Here is a 15160-nt window from a genome sequence, read left to right on the forward strand (position 1 = left end):
AAAATTGAGTTAAGCTTTCCTAGGCACAACATCTGAAGACAGTTTTTTTTTTCCTCATAAGCCACGTTACACCCACATCTGAACCTAGAAGCATGGGGTGAAAAATACAAGCTCTGCTCACTATTATCGTAATAACCCCCCCCACACACACACACACACATACAATTAATTAGGACTACCGCTTTCACAGACTCCATAAGTGTAATTTAAACTGCACACACACAAGGATGTTCTCCTGTATCTGGGATCCACTGATTATTTTAGAAACAGAAGTCTTGTAGAATGAAAGTACCATTCCACCCTGTGTGCTTCCTCCCACAAAGCAGGTGTCCTAATGTAATGTATTATTCTCTTTAACACGCCCCCTCACACACACACACACACACACACACACACACACGCACATGCACACGGACACACACACACACACACACACACACACACACACACACACACACACACACACACACACACACACACACACAATCTCCATTGTACCATCACTTGTTTTTAGCATTCTTGGCAAGATGCAACATAAACAGAATTAAACTTTGTTGGTATGAATGCATTATGCTTACATGCACATTGGACTGCCTTCAAATTACTCCGGTACTAGGTCTCAAACTGACTGTTATAATCTGCTCTCATTTCTTTGCAAATATTGCCTATGTGATTGGTTTCTCTTATGAGTAAGATTTACTTTATTTTACTGAGATTATATGTCCTTAGTTGATTGTTTTAACTTGCTAGTTAACCATTGCTGATGTTGTACATGACTGATACCTTCCCATACAAATAATTTGCTTTGTTTTGACTATGATGCCTTAGATTGTGTTCTGTTGCATTAAATATTAAATATTAGCATTAAACACACACACGTCATGCTGTCCAATTTATACACAGTCAAATAATAAAATAAACTGTCAACAATCAACAAAACAAGGAAGCCAAGTATTGTTCCCAAAGAACATAGTTTATATGATGATGCTTATGTTTACTACAATCGATTCTTTCCTTGGCACCACAACTACTCTAAGACGCAGAAATCAAGTATTTGCACACACACACACACACACACACACACACACACACACACACACACACACACACACACACACACACACTTTTAATACTGCTCCGTACAGTAATGGCAGCAACACTATGGCATGGGAGCTAATCACAACATCAGTTCCTGGCTTAATCGGGGGTTACTAATTGCAGCAGTAAAAGTAATTCCTAAGTCAACACCTTATCAAGATTGTGGCATCAATTCAGCAATTCCCTGAAACTGTTCAAAGCACAGAGTCAGAGCCTGAATTTATAACGCTCAACAGCCTGTTAGAATAAGAAATCTGGACAAAGCCATAAATAAAAGTGGGAAAAGGCCCAAAAATAGGGACAATTTTTAAATATTGCTCTCCCAAACTTAGAAAGTTGATAGAATAACAGGTTTTGCATTAGCATAAATTTTCTGAAGGGTTTGAAGTCTGAAACTCAAACATCTGTCATTATTTTCTAACTTCAACCTTTAATGATTTGCCAGTAATTTGCTATAAAATCACAATTTTATTAAAAACTGATCAAAAATATGGGGCAACAAATCTGGACATTCTGTGAAAATCTGTACAGTGAGAGGTATGCTTACACTGCTAGCTAATCACAGACCCACAAGCTTCACTGTTACAAGTTACTACCCATTAGCTCAATGTGTCTTATTGGTTTAATTGTGTGAGCCAATGAGTGAAAGACTTCCTAGCGAGTGAGACTTCCTAGAAGCAGAGAAAAGAGAATGGAAATTGGAGAGAGCGATGGTATGTGGGTAAGAGTAGTGGTTGGTTGGGAAGTGGGTGAAACAAATGTTTTTGTAATGTTTACACATCCATCACCCAGCACTGGACCCTAGGCATCTGCCTATGTTGACTAGTGCTGGATTCATCCTTGAGCTCAGGCATTCTGTATATGACAACACTGTACCTATAGTAATACATTATAGTACTGCAGCTAGCCTTTTATTGTCTACTTAAAATTGGCCAGCTGCATCTGTGACCTTGGTGTACTACTATATTTTAAATGAACACCTGCAACACAGTGTTTCATTCCTTAAGACAAAGTAAGTGCTTTGTTTAGTCTGGTATACAGCTGCACTCCTCTAAAGCTGTTTAAAATGGTTACAGATGCCCCCCCATCCACTGTGTTATCTGTCCCTGAATCTCAACAGTTGGTAACCATATTTGAACTTAAAAACCCTGTCAGGCAACTGCAGTGATAGGCCATGCCAGAATGCCTGCTTAAAGCATGCTTGCAACATGTGAAAATTAGTGACTTCATTTTTAAAAAGATCATTTTTAAAAAGATCACACTGAGCTATTAGATGCAGGTGTCTGATAATTCTCATGTACAGCTGTTGGTCTAATTTAAAAGAGAGATACGTACTGACTCTTGCAGATGATGCTGAGAATACTTTTTCATGAAACAGCATATTCTTTTAAATAAAGACAGAGTCATTTACAAAGTCTGTAACTACTACACTGTAGTTTTAAAAATGTTACAGAAACCGTTGTACTTGGAATGTCATTTGTGCCTCTAGGGTCAGCTTAAGATAACTGCAGTATTATACTATCTAACTTCTATAAGTGTGACCCACTACAATGTCACCTGCTCATGCTAAGTAGGTATTGAGAAAACTTTACTTGTTTTATCATGTGGGGAAACAGTATATAATAAAACAATGTGCATAGTTTCAAATTCCTCATCCTCATAGACATCACTTTACAACACAATTCTGTGATAACATGCTACTCTAGATGAGAAAGTAAATTGTAAATCTTGTTTCTGATGTCCTTGACGAAGGCATGATGACATCTACAGCACCCTGTAAATGCATTGAATTGTGACACAGCTGACTGTGGTAAATTTAAGGTGGTATGTTAACGTATAGAGTGCCACTTGTAAACTTGTTAGCACTGTATTATCTTAGGAAGCAGTGTGTATATACAATATACTATACAAGTTTGTGCTTGTTGTGAATACACTGTAAGAGTGATGTCAGGGGTACAGAAAATGGGTATGATTTGACAATCCCTGTCATGCCCACCACTGTTTCTGTCACTGAGGTACCAGCATACAGGCAGTTAGGAAAAGCGTAAAAGCGCCTGAAACGTGTCACCTTGTCCTAGATAATCAAAAAAGACATTCTTTAACCTAGATTATTTTTTTCTCAATATACTTTCTGACATGGCTTAACAGTGGAGGTCAAGGTAATCCAGCCTCCTCAAGGGATAAATGGAAGTATAGTCTAACAGATTTCATAGGAGGATTGGTCAACAGACTTAAAAATCTTCCAAATATTGTTAACTGAAAAGCTACCTTAATGCCCTATTTACTACTGTCTGTGATAGAAAAACAAGTATAGCATGTACCACTAAAACACAACTGCTGCTACTTGTCTTTCCCTTCTACTCCTGTACCTACAGAACACTGGTTATCCCTATCATCAAGGGTATAAAACAATGCAGTGTAGAAAACTGCATTTTCTCCAAGATAAACAGGAAGGGAAACATTGTACAACACTACATTTCCCTCAGAGTATATACAATGAGCTGTAGAATTTGCCATCTGTATGCATAACCATACATGAGTATAATTTCTAAGGAAAACTCTTGTCTCCTATATCCCATTATACTGCCAACATTTAACATAAAAGCTTGGTGTAAAGGCACAAACAGAGGGTGCTGCTACTTTCACAGACTTGAATTACACATCGAACAGGTTGTTCTCCTTGCCTGATATCCACTAATATATGTTTTCTGGTCACAGATTTCCTGAGGAATCTTTGCTCTGCTGCACTTTGCTACGTGTGGTGCTTATCACCCCACCCTATTCCCACGCACCTCTATTTTATTCTTTAAAGATGAACCAAACCACACCTCCACCTCCACTGCCAATCACAACTTTTAAAGTATACTCCTTCAATCCTCATTCCATCAGACCACTGTTGTACTCTCACTCCCCCTATCACCTCAGTCTAACTCCTCATACTTCCTGTTACTTGAATCAGGCTCTTCTCTAAAATAGTACAACTACCAAAAGCACATATAGTACTCCCATTATATATACATGTACTCCAGGATTCAGTAAACTCTACATGGTTAATTTTTTTCAGTGTCTGCACCTGAGTGTGAACAGTTTGCTATTCGGTAAACTCTGTGTAGCGGCGCACCATCACGCGCATACTGCTAGAGTCCACGTAGCTTCTGTGGCATGCATAGCACCCCTGCAATGCTGTCCTCAGTTATTCAATAAACTGTAATGCAACCATGTAGACTCCATGTAGCTCCTGGCCATGTATTTGAAAACTTTTTGAATACAGTTGCAGAAAGGAGTCCACATGGAAACCAGACTAAGCAAAACTGATCACATCAGCACACAACTGACCTTAAAAAGTAAAAATGCATACATTAATACATATTTAGACAGTCTCGTTCTAAAAAAGGTGACTAACAGTGTTAACAATAATTATTAAATAAATGGAAGCCTCACCCCCCCATACTACTATACCCATAAGTAATGTATACATCCTAAATATAAAATGACATTAAAACAGTATTGACACTGTAATGTAGGCATACTGAGTATGTAGTTTGTGGAATACACTAAAATGTAAGGAAAAATGGTTGTCCGTTTTGTGTTATGCATACCTCTCCCCTGCAGTTCCCCTGCCTGCACGGTTACTAACCATGTACAAGAGGACCTTTCTACACAGTTACTATGCAAATGAGGTCCACACACCTTTGATTTACTGAATCACTAAAAAGTGTAATCATGTAGGTCAGACCACTTCATGTAGGGACCCCTACAGTGTTTTCGCACTGCGGTGCTTAACACAATTGTAGGAAAATGAGGAATACATAGCAGGTGCCTGCCTAATTGATATGCAACTATTTCTATAGCCCGAAGTGTATATGCTTGGGGTGGAGTAAAGATGGTGCAGGGTTTGAGTACAGGCCCTGCAACCTTCTTATTTTCTAATTATTTTTTTTTTTGCCCTTTGGTTCTCACAGGGGCGCACAGGGGCATGTAGTAGCATGACATGAATACATAGTAGGTGTCTGTCTAACTAATATGTAACTAGTTCTATAGTCCATGTGTATATGCATGGGCTGATGTACAGATGGTGTAGAGTTCAACTACAGACCCTGCAACCTTCTTATTTACTTTTTTGTGCTTTTTTTTTGCCATTGGTGCACGCAGCGGCACATAGTGGTGTGATGTGCATTAATGACTGAAACTACACTTAATACTTGCAAGTAAGCAGCAGGTGTGTCTCACAGGAGCTAATTACAGCAGAAGCAGGAGATTTTCAGCACAGTGCTATTCCACAGGTTATAAAACAGGCAGGTAGACCCAAGTCTGTTTTTTCCTGCCTACTGCAATACCATTATAGTAAAGTCAAGGAACTTTTAACCTGAGACAATGCTAGGGGCTGCTGCAGCTTTAATCCATATGTATGTGCTAGAGGCTGCAGCTGAGGCTGCTGGTGCTGATGAGAATAGGCTTAGGCTGAGGAGGAGAAGAGGGTTCAGGCCCAGGCTGACATTTCACATGATATATGATGTAGAGATTATAGAGTGCTACCGGGTGGACAGGCACACATTACAAGAACTCTCTGAGCTCTGCCACCCTCAATTCAGACCCAGAGCCAACCGGGAGGAACCCATACCAGTGGAAACTAAGGTATGTGTAGTCCTTAGGATATTAGCTACAGGTATATTAGCTACAGGTATATTTCAAAGACCAACTGGGGACATGATGGGTGTGTCACAGGCATTAGCATCCAGGATCCTACACAAATTCCTGGATACCATGCTCATGCATGCCAGTGAGCACTTATGTGTTCCTTATAGGTCTGAGGAGAGGGCCAGCAATATGGTCCCCTTCTACCAGGTAGTGTACTAAAGTACTGGTTGCTATAGCCTGCACTCATGTATACATCAAGGCACCACCTGGTGAGTGGGGTAGAATCTATTATAACCACAAGGGGTTCCCCTTCATCAACTGCCAAGTCGTGTGCAATACCTAGAGAATTATCTTGAATGTGTGTGCTGGCAACCCTGGCAGTTATCATGACTCCCATGTCTGGAACACATCACAGCTGTACCAGATGTTTGCTAGGGGGGGCCTTCCCACAGGGACATTTACTGGGGGATGCTGGTCATGCACTGGAGCCATGGCTAAGGACACACATCAGAAGTGCACACACCCACAGAAGAATGCTATAATGAAGCACACGCTCAAACTAGAAACATCATAGAACATGTGGTCGGGCTGCTGAAGTCACAGTTCAGGTGTCTAGATACATCCAGTGGAGCCTTGCAGTATAATTCACGTACATGTACAAATATCTTCACAGTATGTGCTGTGCTACACAATTTGATCTTGTGGAAACAGCTGCAGCAGGATCAGCATAAGGAATGGACACACATCCCCCTACCAATGCCTAAGGCACCACTGCCAAAGTCAGAGGAGGACCTGGAGGGGGAAACACCAGCTGCTGTGAACAGAGGCATAACTAGGAGTGACCAGTATGACCTTGCTTTGGCTAAGAGACAAAGCATAGCACATTCACTGACAACCTAGGTCTCTAATACCATTGTCCAACTCACATACATAGATTAAAATTGATGCCAGATGAATCATACAACCTTTACCTCCCATGTAATGGCTGTGTACTGCTTGCATCAGACAGAGTCAGTCCTGAACTAAAACTGTGTGAACTGCTGCAATTGTAAGGTAAGTGCAGACCCTACACTGTATTCTGTAATAATATGCCACATATGTGACTTACCTGGTACAGTAATCAAGTAAATATAGTTGTATTTGTCTAGGAAGTATTATAAAGTTACAGTGACAGCAGAACAATTACTTTGCTTGCATATAAAAGATCGAGCCTTGCAAACTATGGCCTTGATTTGTCAAAGAAAGAACACAGAGCACAGTCACTGAACTCGTAGGAGCCTAATCTCTTTCACCTACTTACATGCACGTGTAGTCAAATTTATGCCAGACAACTCACACAACTTTTACCTCCACATGTATTGCCTGTGTACTGCTTGCATCACCCAGAGTCAGCCCTGAACTAAAACTGTTGTCAACTGCTGTGATTGCAAGGTGCCTCATGAACGTGCCTCTCAAATGGGCAGAGTGTCGCACAATGTCCAGACTCTGCCCTTATATTTTTGGTCCATTTTTTATAAATATGTGTAGTATTATGGAAGAATACTGTCAAATCATTACAGATTGAAGTCAGAAAATAATGACAGACACATGAGTTTCAGATTTCATATCCTTCAGAAATTTCATGGTAATGCAAAACCTGGTATTCTGTCAACTTTCTTAGTTTGTAAGAACAATATTTAACTGCTGTGTCTTTCGGCTTTTCCCGGTTAGGGGTCACCACAGCGGAACTCCGGTCCGCTAATGATTGGTAGTTGATTTTTACGTGCCTAGTTACCAGCCCTGATGCACAACCTTCAACGAAAGTATGCCCATACATGCATGTCTCCATGCAGAAGACGCTCTAGCTGAGAATTGAAGCGGAAAGCGTCTTACTGTGAGGCGACAACGCTACCGCAGCACCACCACCACGGATTAAGAACAATATTTAACAAGTATCCGTATTTTAGTGCTTTTGTCCCACCTTTATTTATGGCTTTGCCCACATTTCATGCTCTAAGAGGTTGAGAGGTATGCTCCTGAACCTGGGCTGATTGTTTAATGATATTATGGCATATTATTGATTTGTTTACCTTGGTAAAGTAATCAGGTAAATATTTTTGAATGTCAATAGTAATAACTCTAACGTCACAGCAGAGCAAATGTGTTCACTCACATGTTCCCTTTCCTAAGTAGTCTCCGTCATTCTTTACAGATTCACACAGTCAGCCGTTCAAAGGTAATGAGGAACACTGTGCGTCCCCAGTATAGAACCATACAGTTACAGTGGTAAAGCATTACACACAATAGTTGTAAAGTAATGATACACATTGCAGTCTCTGACTTCAAAAACAGTCCCAAGATCAAACTACAGGCAGGATGCAGAACAAATAGAGTAGCAAGTAACATGGAGAGAATATATTTCATTGTGCTATGCCAGGACATCAGCTGTGATCACAAAACTAACAACAGGCTAAGCTTCTTTGACACATATCAGTAACTGAGGTTTGATCCACTACACAAAACAGCAGGGATCCCTTGTTTGACCCATACCAGTAACTCATCTGTGATAGCAGTGTACATTGTGTTGCACTTCATTGTATGAATATTGCTTATACTAATGTGCTGCATAGTTGTTTCTGTGGGGATGAGGGTTAAGGCAGCCATCCTGTGATTTAAATATCCATTGGTGTGCAGGTTCAAATTCCACACTATGTAGACATTTGTAATGCTACTTGGTTAACATACCTAGTTTTTGCACATTTCACTTCTTTTCTCTGTTTCACTTTCCTATACTTAGGGGATAAGGAATGCAGGAGACGTTTATGTCCATTCATAGTGCATGACATTCCTGGGGTAAATTGTCTGAGCATAGTTAAACATCACACATACTGTTTTCTGTTAAGAACAAGGCCATTGCCTTGTTTGTATCAGAAAACAAAAGGTGTCATGTTTGGCTCATTTCATCTGTTTTGCAAGGAGTGCCACATCACTAAAACTGGACAAACAAGACCACCTAAGAAGCAGACTGCCAAAAACAGAAATCAGATATATTCAGTTATTGCCCTTAGTCACTGCAAAAACCAGGTGTGAAGTACAGATTCAGTAGACATGAGCACTACAGCCCATGTTTACACACTGCTTAGCTATGTACCAAGAGGTGTAATTCGAATGCGTGTACACTTAGCTCACCATCGTGCAAACCCACTGTGTGCTGCACAATGGGACTGTATATTGCTGATCTATGTTGGATATTACATTGGAAATATTACACAATAAGGTCCAGATGTAAGTATGTCTCATATATTTATAATACATCAGTATGTTGCCCACCTTCCACCTCCCCCAAACACAAATCAGTACAACACTGGTGGTACATTCCTTTTTCCAAACATGTATCAATCACTCTACCAAGGGATGATCCGCCTTGGATCCCGGGAACTACTGTCCCATCAGTCTGACAAACCTGATCTGCAAGGGCATGGAACGCATTATCATGGAACTTATAAACAAAGACATTGGCAACCTTCAAACACTTGACCCAACCCAGGTTGGGTTTGTGAAGGGCCGATCTTGTCTCTTGAATCTGATTGGCTTCTTAGAATTAGTCTCCAGAGCTGTGGACGAGGGTAAGGTGGTCCACACAGCCTATCTGGACCTCGCCAAGGCCTTCAACACCATCCCCCACTCTGGAAGCATAGATAAACTTATTAAGTTGGGCATAAATCCCTACGTCACTCGATGGGTTGCCAACTGGCTTACTGACAGAACCCAGACTGTAAAAGTAGCTGACTCCAAATCCAGCTCCAGACAAGTGACAAGTGGAGTACCTCAGGGTTCAGTCTTGGGACCACTCTTGTTTGGCATCTACTTCTCTGAAGTACAGGCCAACACTAAGGGACTCTGGCTAACAAACTTTGCAGATGACTGCAAACTGGGAGCCATTATTGAATCCTCAAATGATGTGGATATTCTACAAAAAGGCCTTACAGAAACCGATGCCTGGTGCCAGAGCCATGGGCTCAAGCTTAATGCCAATAAATGTATAGTTATCCCCTTTGGAAAAAAACATGTACCCATGAATTACCACATAGGTGGCAGGACGCTAAACATCAAAAGTGTGATGAGAGACTTAGGGACACAGGTGGACAGTGGTCTCACTTCCGATAACCACATCGCCACAACAGTCAGGAAATCCTTCTATGTGGCACACCTCATCACTAAGGGCTTTTCATCTAGAAAAAAGGAGGTCATTGTCCCACTGTACTCATCCCTCATTAGACCCATTATAGAGTATAATGCCCCGTTTGGTATGTACCTCACAAGACATCTGCAACAGCTGGAAAGGCCAAAGAAATACATCACTAAAAGAATCACAGACCTAAAGCAGATGCCATATGCTGACCGTCTAAAAAAACTCCAGCTATACTCTGTGGCATATCGTCTACTCAGAGGTGATCTCTGCTTAACATACAAGGCCATGTCAAACCCTGTGATGTTGGACATGCTCCACTTAAAGAAATCCCAATCCCTCAGAGCCACAAGCTCCAGGGATCTAAACCTTGTCATCACATTGAACAAAACATGCTGGAGGGATAGGTTCCTGACCCAGAGACTCCCCATACTCTGGAATAGACTGCCCATACATGTCAAGCAGAGCACCTCATTGGCCCTCTTCAAAAGGAACCTTGATGATTGGATGGGTGATAGGAAATTCACCCCGAGGATCATGTCAGTCACCCTGCTAGACAGAGGCCCAGAGAAGTAAATATTGTGGGAAGAAATATCCAGGGAATTGTTATGGCTAGGCTTGTATAGGCCCTAGGGCCAATAGCCTAGTACCAAACTATGAACCTATGAACCTACCAACTGTAATATTTACTGTAGCATGCTGCCACAGGGACAGGTCCACTTGTTGGTGCTCACAACCATGTTCTGCTAACATTAAACATCCAAGTATGGTCAATAAGGGTACACGTGTTGTTACACTAATAGGGTTATTAATAGAATACTGCTATTAACTTAATAGCTTCATATACTGCTATGAGGCCATGTGCCTAGGCAGGATCCACAAGCTGTTGCTCACTACATGGGCTGCTAATGTCGCCTACAATAAGGACACCTGCAGTCTGGTATAAATCATACTTGTGCTGTGGTGCGTGCATTAAGTACTGCGTTCTGTACTCTGTGCACTTAGGAAGGAGTTCTGTTCCCACTGCAGTCAGCAGAGTGCACCTGATATCCTATAGTTACTTCAGTAAGTGCATGGTTTCCTATTTTGATACTCACACAAGCTGGCACATCCCCTTCACACAGACCCCCTAACCTATTTTCCCCCACATGGCCTGATGATGTCACCTACTATAAGTTCACCTGCACTCCTGGAGAAATCCATCTTGTACAATGCACTTGCTTTAAGTACTGTGTTCTATCGTCCATGCAGTTAGGTAGGTAAGGGTTCTATTCCCCCTGTGAATAAGTGTGTGTGTGTCTAGTCAGCGGAGTACACCTGGTTTCCTACAGTTACTTTACCAAGGCCATGGTTTCGCAATATTTTGATACTTGTACAAGCTGACACATCCACTTCATGGAGACCTCCCAACCTATTGTCCTCCACATGGTCTGATGATGTCACTTACTATAAGTTCACCTGCACTCCTGTAGAAATCCAACTTGTGCTCTGGCACTTGCGTCAAGTACTGTGTTCTGTACTCCATGCACTTAGATAGGTAGGAGCTCTAATCCCACTACAGTGAACTGTGTGTGTGTGTGTGTGTGTGTGTGTGTGTGTGTGTGTGTGTGTGTGTGTGTGTGCGTGTCTGTGTGTGTCTGTGTGTGTGTGTGTGTGTGTGTGTGTGTGTGTGTGTGTGTCTGTGAGAGTGAGCTGCTACTTAGAATTACCTAGCACATTTTATAACAGCATTATTTACCCTTGTCCTCTCTTTAAGAGACGCTGCTGATGTCACCACTTATAAAGTGTTGTAGGACACACTCCAAGCTGGACTTGAGCTGTGGAGCTTGCATACTCTCCTGTGTTCTGTAACTTCTATACCTTAGGTAGGAGTTCTGATCTTACGGCAGTCAACTCTGTGTGTCTTTGGGTGTGTGAGAGTGAGTTGCTACTTAGAATTACTTAGAGCATTTTACAACAGCATGTTTTACCCTTGTCCTCTCTGTAATTGACAGTGCTGATGTCGTCACCTATAAAGTATTGTTGAGCACACTCCAAGCTAGACTTGAGCTGTGATGCTTGTGTACCTTACTGTGTTCTGTAGACACTGCTCTTAGATCGGTAGGAGATCTAATCCCACTGCAGGTATCGTGTGTGTGTGTGTGTGTGTGTGTGTGTGTGTGTGTGTGTGTGTGTGTGTGTGTGTGTGTGTGTGTGTGTGTGTGTGTGTGTGTGTGTGTGTGTGTGTGTGTGTGTGTGTGTGTGTGTGTGTGTGTGTGTGTGTGTAATCTGCTACTTGGAATTAGCTAGAGCATTTTATAGCAGCATGGTTTACCCTTATCCTCTCTGTAAGAAACACTGCTGATGTCATTGCTTGTAAAGTGTTATTGGACACACTTCAAGCTGAACTTGAGATGTGGCGCTTGCATACTTCTTTCCTGTGTTCTGTAGTCTCTGCACTTAGATAGGCAGAAGTTCTATTCCCATTACACTCAACTGTGTGTGTAAGAGAGCTGTTTCATAACAATGTATAGAGCATGTAACTATTTATTATTTTTATTTATTTATTTTATTTTACATTTGTTGACCAGGCTGGTTCAACTGGATTCATATCTATTTTCAGCAGAGGCCCGGGGAGAAAAGCTCCAAGTGAGGTACATTTGAGCATTATTCATTAAAAGCATTTAACAGTAAAAAAAGTTACACATATAGTTCAGAGAAGAAAAAAATATTTTTTACAGTGTCTGCAATAAGCAAAAATAAGAACATCATGGGGAAAAAACAAAACTTAATTTGGCAGTAAACTTTTGAAAAGATTAGAAGCAAGATAAGTGAGAATTCTAGGAACAGAATACTAGCTAGCCAGGGTTAGAGCAGGGGCACTGCTATATGGGGGGACATTTATTTGGTCCTTTGCACAGTTTGCTGGTGTCATCAGCTATATAATACTTTTGCATATATATTAATCACACATGTGCATGATCAGACAATGTACTGGAGACCATCCATCCATCCGTGACCTCATACTGTACCACATGTATTACACTCACCTGGGTTTTAATCTATCTACATACCTCATGGTATGTTTTCTAATCTTAACATTATGTGGGTGAGAAAGGACTGTGTTATTTAGAGGTACTGCATGTGTCTGGTGGGGTTAATGCAAATGCTAACTTTACAGTTGTACTGATGTTTTTTCATGTTTCCCTACAGTGCTGTAAGACATAGCTGTGTGCACAATCAATATGGGGACATAAACATTTGGATTGTTACACTCTGACACCTGCTATTGGATGTCAAGGTTTACAGTAGGCCATGAATGTGCAGGGGGGCCATAGTCAGCAACATACCTATCCATGGCTTTTACAATGTAAAGTGAACATATATGAATAATATTTCAGTTTGCAATCACAACTCCAGCGGCAATATCTAGGTCGTAGACAATGGCAGTCAAATAGTAGAATACCTACCGGACTATAGAACACAGTTAACACACAGTTAGACATGTGAAAAACTGTGTCATACGTACATATATACCTAACATAGTTCCAACGTATTACCGTATCATACCTCATACAGACATAAAATCAATAACTGCTCCCCCATGTCAACTGCTGTAAGTGATAAGTGATAGGGCCTATGATGTGAAGTGGAACAATAGGTAGGTTGCAGTTCTCCTGTTTGTACATTGCCGCATTCAAACAGACAAAACATAACATAATAGGAACTGCAGAGGCATGTCTTTGAAAGGCTGAAATGAATGCTATGGTATACACAACCTAAAATGATGTCCTTTTCCCTGTGGGAGTAATCTGCTGCTGACTTACATTTTCAAGCTTAGATGTAACAATTTCCCTGTGAGAGTAATCTGCTGCTGACTTACATTTCCAGGCTTAGATGTAACAACTGTGTAGATTGAAGATGAAACTCAGTGGATGTAAGGAAGACTGCAGTGCAGTTGTGATTTTCCCCTCCAAAACAGTAACTACTTACAGCCGCAATCCATTACAATCTACAAGCTATAAAAAACAATGTAAGTAGTCAAGTTCTTGTTAGTTCTATATGTTTCGAACATTGGGAAACAGTATTTTCAACTAGTATTTCCAAGCTTTCTCTACAGAGAAGTCATCATTCTCACAAGTTATGTTTAATTTTTGTCGCCTACATATAGCATTTGCTGGACTGTATTTTAAAATTCTTTGAAGCACAGGGTTCTCTAATGTTATCTTTATGCATGACGTACAAGTCTAATGATAGCATGGCCCAGTTTGTCAAGCCATTGTACAGTTACTCATGATTGTCAAGACAGGCAAATCCATGAGTTAGACTGCTGTGTGGGGTATATCTAAAAAAATGTTTCATGGACAAGCACATTGACAGCACTTGTAGTAATTCTAAGATGTAATGATACACGATAGTGGCAATTGCCTCTACCTCTGTGGGGATGATAGTTGAGGTGAGGTAGTGTTATGGCACTAAGAAAAATATGTTTCAATAGTCAATTGCCTTGTTTTGCATCCTACCAGTTACCGTTCCCATATGTTGACTGCTGTATGTGTCTCCATTGAGTAATACAGACCATCTACCATCTATGATGCATCTATAAATAGTTATGTTCTAGTTACGTGATACTTATGTATAATCTACATCTGTCTTCTTTCAGGACAAGTACAGCTATGGCATCCAGAGGTGTGAATTTCTGACACCCACCATTTACCAAAGGGGAATAGCAGACCATAGTAGGTGTTCTATGCATCCATGGTCATACCTCTCAACCTGGAAACATCAAAAATCTGGACCAAGGTCCTTAAAAAATAGGTACAGCTAGCCAAAAATCTGGACACTAATTAACATAAAATTTGCACACAGAATTATTTAACCCCACCCTCTTCAGTGGAATTGTGGGATACTAACATTCAAGTACAAATTGAAGAATAGACAAAATATTAAACAACACAAAATATAACCAGAACAATACTGTTTTATTTAACATCTGAACTTGTATACAACTTGTATAAAACTAAACTAAAATTTTCATTTAGGACAGGCACACCTACAGACTGGTTTACCAGCATGATGCACTCGAATTACGCCAGGTGCAACTGACACTTGGCAAGACACCCATCCAAGTTCTAGCCAGCTATAGACCCCCCCTCCATGACTCAGGACACCCACTCCTCCTACCTGGACTTACTTGACTCCATCAAGGTACCCCCTACACCTGATCCTTGGTGACTTCAACTACCCCACCATAGACTGGGTGAACTATTCCTGCAT

At 41.0% G+C, this 15160-nt stretch overlaps 1 protein-coding gene across 1 annotated transcript in view; it reads left to right on the plus strand.

The window, feature by feature from the left end:
• Positions 1 to 15160, plus strand: part of RASGRF2 (Ras protein specific guanine nucleotide releasing factor 2) — a 1933635-nt gene that overhangs the window by 258012 nt on the left and 1660463 nt on the right. The gene's annotated exons all lie outside the window — the stretch shown is intronic.

This window comes from Protopterus annectens, chromosome 2.part2 (genome assembly GCF_019279795.1).
Source record: "Protopterus annectens isolate FY-2018-M chromosome 2.part2, PAN1.0, whole genome shotgun sequence".
Lineage (NCBI taxonomy): Eukaryota > Metazoa > Chordata > Ceratodontiformes > Protopteridae > Protopterus > Protopterus annectens.